The sequence below is a fragment of the Coturnix japonica genome, chromosome 4 (assembly GCF_054131305.1).
Source record: "Coturnix japonica strain WE chromosome 4, WE-NBRP24, whole genome shotgun sequence".
NCBI classification, from domain to species: domain Eukaryota; kingdom Metazoa; phylum Chordata; class Aves; order Galliformes; family Phasianidae; genus Coturnix; species Coturnix japonica.
This window is the reverse complement of record NC_140666.1, coordinates 19,239,340-19,245,503: the sequence shown is the minus strand read 5'-3', so window position 1 is coordinate 19,245,503 and position 6,164 is coordinate 19,239,340. Positions and strand designations below refer to the sequence as shown.

Below are 6,164 nucleotides of genomic sequence, written 5' to 3'. Positions count from 1 at the left end.
TCTCAAATGCAGGGGCTTGCCAGTATGTGGGCAGCAAAGGGGAGCCCACTCCCCATTCCAGGGAGGTGAGCCTGTCCCTGGAAATCTTTGGTGATGCTTGGCCTGCGGAGAAATTCAGTGGGCTGAATTTCTTCAGAAGGGGCTGATCTCTGCTGTCCCATTGCTGCACAAGGCTAGGGAAGGTGACACTTGCTGGAGAATGCAAAGAATGCAGAGGAGAGTTGGCAGGAGGGGAGACCGTGCAGTCTGAATAGAGAAACCTGTTTGATTCCCCTGAAGGGCAAAACACACCCAAGTCTCCTCCTCAAAACAAGGCTTGGCTTCCAGGAGCCAACCCTCTCGGCCCGCCCGGCAGGTAAGCACTCTGCCTCACCCACAGTTGCTTCCCTGCCAGGGAGGATCGGAGGCACCCACTGCGAACCCTTGAGGGGCAAAGGCACTTGGAGACTGATTGCAGACTGCTCAACATCTGTCTTTTGAGGGAAGGCTGCAGCTGTGAAGCCTCCGCAGGTAGGGCTGAGCAGCGAGGCTGGTTCTCTGAGCTCTGCAGGGAGTAGCTGGGGTGCTCCTGCAATCCGTGTTTCCCTTGCTTGCTCTGTATGAGGAGGAGGAGGACTGTCATCTCCTAACTTGCTGATACAGGGATCTGGCAAGGAAGAGGGAAGCTTCTATTGAAGCCTCTCAGAGGAGGGGAAACTAGTGTGTTGGTCCCAAATGTGGATATGAAATGATACTTAGATACTAAAAAAGTGGTGTTAGTATAGATAAGAAAATAAGGCAGAACAGAGGGGGTTGGATAGGAGGTTTTGCTACTTGTATTTGTCAGGTCACTGAGTTCCCTCCCTGCCTGTCTATCTATCTAAAATCTGTCCCCTTCTTAATTTGTAAGGTGTAGTGGGGGCATGGCAGCAGGGACAAGTCTATGCACCGGCAGGAGGGATCAGCTGTGTAGGACAGCTATAAAACTTGAGCCTGTGACTCTTAACAGCTTCTCGAGAGGCTTAGGGTCAGATACCACATTTGCACCATACCTAACCCTCTTCCCCAGGACCTGTGTGGTTCAGAGAGAGATGCAAGTGGAGATCTTTCCGATCTTCTGCCTTGTTTTGCTTCTTTATGAATTAGTTTGGTGAGGTGTCACAAAGCTCCGATGGGATGTTTTTGTCCTACTCTGTTTGTGGGTCTGTGATGCAAGCGCCAAGCAAAGTGCCTTTGAAAGAAAGAAACTTTTCCTTCCTTTTTTGCTTTCATCTTTAGACATCAAGGCATAAGGTCAGTGCCATGTGGGTGCGGTAAACATCCTTTACATCTTTCTTCCTTTTCAAATACAGAAATTAGTTGAGCAATTAAGAATTAATACCTTGTAATTAGAGTAATGAAACTTCATACCGAGAATAGTGAAAAATTATTCAGTAATTCTGGGCAACAACAGAAGTGAGCTGCTGTGATGGGGGTGGTCACGCTGTGCTCCTAACATGGATGGCCCCAAAATGATTTCTCAAGATGGGCAGGGTTGTTGCTGCCCCAGTTAAGTTGACACCATGCTTTCCCAACTTCAGTAGCTCATATCTTTGCCAATGTCATCTGGTCAGACCGATTTTTTTCTATGTGGGGTATGTGGTTGCAAGTGAATTAAATGATAATTATGCATTTGTGGCAGCTGAAATGTGTCTGTCCTTCATGTTGGAGCTCTGTGCAGGCTTCCCCGTGACAGTTGTTGGTCTTTATCTCTCTTTTCCTCATGCCTCGGGGAGAAGAGATGTTTACTGTCCCCAGGTACAAGTGACCAGAACCTGAAGCAATTGCAGAGTTGATCTGAGGCTCTTCACAGAAATCCTTCACATCCAGTGGGCTCAGCTCCTGTGATTCATACTCAGGGTCATGTCAGCCACTCTGAGAAAGGTGGGGACGCAGTTAATGACTGTGGTGCGGTTTAAACTGTTTGGCATCACAGAAGGATTGCAACAGAGGCATAAAATGTCACCTGCAGTGGAGTAACCATCCTGGAGCACCTCTTCTGTGCAAAACAGCTGAGAGAGCAGGGGGTAGTTTAGCCTGGAGAAGAGAAGGCTCTAGGGGAACCTTATTGAATCCTTTTAAATATCACTTAGGGTTTAGCATTATGAGCCTTTCTGCTTCTAGGCAGTTTTGCATGATTTTTATCTGCGTTTGAAAGCCTTCAACCACCCTGTTGCTCCTAATGCAGGGCCACTGTTGTGATATGACAGATATGCCCTGGAGTCCAAGTCCTGGAGCATGCTTCAGGCTGGTGGCCTGGTCCTTCAGAGACAACTGGCAGCCACCATCACAGACACTCAGGTACCTGTGTGGATGAGATGGGATGAGGTTCTGAACTGTAGATTCTGAGCTTACAGTGTGAATCCTGAAGTGTCACTCATTTCCCCCAAATGCAGACAGAAGGATGGAAGCTGTCCATCCTTCCCAGACATGGAATATCATTCAAGAGAGAGTTCAAGGGTGAAATAAATGGTGGCTCTAGCAATGCTTTCTCAGAAAATATCACAGCTAATGGGCACAAATTGATAATCTAGTGTAAACTTTATTTACTGGATCCAACTTGCTGAAAGGATTTTAAAGGGTTAACTTTACTCTGGCAGGTTTTATGCTAGATCAGGCACAGCCTGTCCACGCTACCTTAACTTCATAGCAGATCAGGTAACAGCTGACATAAAAGCATAACACTGGCACAAGGTTTGCATTGTGTGCTCTGGCTAATGCAAGAGAAATGCAAGTATGTGCCCACGCCTAATCCAAATCACTGGAGGGCAGTCTGACAGTGCACAGACCTGGATTAGCAATCCTGAAAACTGGATACTGCCTTTCTGGGGCAGGGAGCCTTGTAGGCTATGTGGAGAAGCATTTTCTCACTGGCTTTCCTTGCTATAGGTTTCTGTAAGTTCATCTTGGTCTGCTGAGTGTTGATCTGAGGTGCCATATTTCATCATATGGGTTGGAGATTAGGCACTGGGGATGTGGTTTAGATCTAGATAACAAAATCCATGGTGAAGTTTAGGAGGTTTAAATGAGGTTCCAGTTCAAGCCTTTTGCAAGCTTCAAATACCTTCTAGTTTGAGGACAGTGATAGTCAGAAGGTCAGAATGTGCATCAATTATCAGTAAACCATGAGTCGTCTTCATATCTGCCCTCCATGGATGGTCTCTGTCTTTAGGCAGTGTAGGCAATGCAGCATGGAACTGCTGGATCCAGGTACTGGTAGGCAGGGAAGGATTGCTTTGCAGTTGGACTCGCAGGTGATGCTTTGGGCTGAAGGACAATAACACTGGCTTAAGCAGTTTCTTGGCTATTAATGGATTTTACATTGAAACCCCAAGATTTTGCCTCCCTGTTGCATGGACTCAGTAAACACCCCAGGACTCAGCTATGGGTTCTCTGCCCAGAAGGTAAAACAGGACTTTTCAGCTTGCAGCATCTCATCACTCAGCTTTTCTGGGGAGCAGCACAGCGAAGTGACATTGGTCTCAGGACTGGATATCCATTCAGGGAACCAGAGGACTGTAACATGAACTCAGTGGCTGGCCTGGGCTGTGTGGACAGGTCAGGAGGCTAGAGGCACCCTGTGGTGCTTTCCAGGAAAGCTGTATTTACAGGATCAAAGCAGCTCTGCTTCCTTTCCTAGGGCAGTCATGTAGTCCTCAGAACTAGCTCCAACATCAGGCCCAACTCATCACCAAGAGGAGGGCAAGGTGGCTATTAGGTGCAAGGGGCCTATTAATGCAAGTGCCCTACAAACTCCTGACAAAAGCAGGCTGAATATTTGTTATTAACATTTTAAAGTTGAAGTTGAGCCATTGGAAAGGGGGACAGCTTGTAAGTTTTTCTTCTGTGTGTTTACAGGTTAATAGGAGCTGCAGCCAGCTGTTAAAGAACAGCAAGTGTTTCATCTCCTGAAGTATAATTACATCTTTTTAAGTGGCTTATGCAGAAAGCAGAATCACTCCCAATTAAGTGGTGGGCTGCTGATTTCTGGCACTTGGAGAATTTATTAGCAAAGAGTGCTGTTCTGGCTGTACATCAGTTCAATTGCAGAGGACTACATGAGCAGGCAAAGATCTATCACTACTTCCTTCCTGCTGCTGCTGAGGGCCAGCTGCAGCCTGTGTGGCTTTGGGGATGGCAGTAGACATGGGGATGGACAAGAGCACAGGCTGTGATCTATGGGGATCACTCCTTGCTAGGGGTGAGATTGAAGTTTGTAGTGTGATCTGGGAGCAATTCATTAGTTCCTCTGCTGGTACCACTGATGGTCTTGCTGTCATGGTGTGTCACCCAGCCATGGCAGCCAAACTGAGCTCTGGAGCTTGTTTCACCTGCCAAGCCAAGGATTATCACCAGGACCTGCCCTCTGAAACACTGTTGAGAGGAAGAGACCACATCCCACTAGCACCAGCAGCATCCCTTGCAACTGCCTTAAAACACCTTGAAATACCCAAGGCAAGGACCACTCCAGCACCTGGGTGCCTACAGAGAGTGAGCTGAGCTGGCTGGCTGCCCGCAGACAGGCACACCCTGAAGATTAAAATCTAAACAAGGTTTCAGGTCCCCTTTCCTTATTAAGTAGGTTGTAATTACTTTCATTCACGTGATGGGGAGCTGCAGAGGCAGTCTTCATGCCCTTCTTCCCTTCAATGACTGAATGGTGTCTGTCCATTCAGCTCCAGAGCAAAACTACTTTTTGTACCCTGGGATTTCCTGTATCTTGCTCATGATTTTCAGTCTGGCTTATAAAGTAGACTGCTACCCCTGGAATCAGCCCTGTGCAGTTGGTACAGAGGGAAACCCAGCTCATCAGCGATGTTCTCCAGTGATATCACTCAGATGATCAACCTTGCTTTCTTCAGTGTACCCAGCTCCACCTGCGCTGCATACCAGTGACCTGCTACCACACAGAGGGGAGAGGCAATTTGGATTTAATTGCCCGGAAGGTGATCAGGTTCTGACTTGTAAAGGGCCCATGAGAACCCAAGGAGATTCATTTAAAATTGGCTCCGTCCAGAAATTGTTGTGTCACCTCTCCCCTATGTAGGACTATGGCAAGGTGGAATGTTTTGAAGAGCAGAGTTATATGGTCCATGCTTGTCCTTCTGCTCACCTGGCGTCCCATGCCCTACGTGTGAGGCTTGGGAAGATGGATTGAAAGATCCAGATTTCCACACTGTCCCAGCCCCACTCTTGATGAATTTCACCACAGGGAATAGCAAAGGCAGAAGCAAACCAGAGTATTTCTGCAAACCCTTGCTCTGATCTGCTGCTCTATCCAGCATGTGGGAAGGGAATAAAACTCCTATGACAATTGTGAAGCTTCAGCTCTTGCTTAAGAGCAGGAGGCAACAAGGAGGTGCATCACTTGGAGGATTAGAGCAGAGGCCAGCTGCACTGAATTAGTTATGTCCTTAGGTTCTCATGGAAAGACAAACCCTGAATTCAAAGCCTGTGCTGTGAGTAGAGCACTTAGGGAATTTAACAGGAGAAAGTTGCTTCTCATGGGCTATCAGGTTGTTTTTCTGGCAGAGATCAGGATAAAGGAGCTGTTTGGAGTACTTTCAGGAGGCCGTAGCTGGCAGCTGCTTTGCTTAGAGGACTTGGGCTGGCAGTGATAAACCCGATACAGCTCCGTAGTTAGACTTGCGCTGCTTCTTTCCCCCTCCCTGCTCCCCCCCGCCCCCCAAATTTCCTGTTCCTTTAACATTGCACTGTTGCATTTTAGAAAAGCAGCTAACAGAGAGGGGAAGGAGATGAATTCCCACCCTCCCTTCATGCCAGCAGCAGGGTATGATTCAAGCCCCCTAAAAGACAGCTTTGTGCAGGACGTGGACCCGCTCCAGGAACAGATTTCAGGGTAGGCGTTTCCTTCCCTGGCAGAGCCACTGACTCTGCTTGCTGACACTGGCCACATCAGCATCTCTTAACAAAGAAGCAGGTGTTTTCTCCAGGCTGTGTGCAGTGCTGAGCACTGTGCTAGGCCTCTTCTTTTATCCTCTTTATTAAATAGACTCAGGTGACATTTGGGGACTTGATTTTTCCTCCTGCTAGGGCAGCCAGGAGTTAACCCCTCCTATAACAACCATTCACACACTGAATAGCTCAAGACTTTTCCATTCTTTAGAGAATGGACTTGTGATTTA

At 47.7% G+C, this 6,164-nt stretch overlaps 1 protein-coding gene across 33 annotated transcripts in view; it reads left to right on the top strand.

Moving 5' to 3' along the window:
- Positions 1–318: 318 nt before the first annotated feature.
- Positions 319–6,164, top strand: part of ZNF185 (zinc finger protein 185 with LIM domain) — a 39,522-nt gene continuing 33,676 nt past the window's right edge. For 32 of the 33 annotated variants that reach the window (XM_032444546.2, XM_085544710.1, XM_015860593.2 and 29 more), the window contains exon 1: positions 319–510. The gene's annotated coding sequence lies outside the window, so the exon portion shown is untranslated. Of the gene's footprint in view, positions 511–1,789; positions 1,903–6,164 lie in introns of those variants that run through there. The other variant, XM_085544703.1, reaches the window with a different exon arrangement.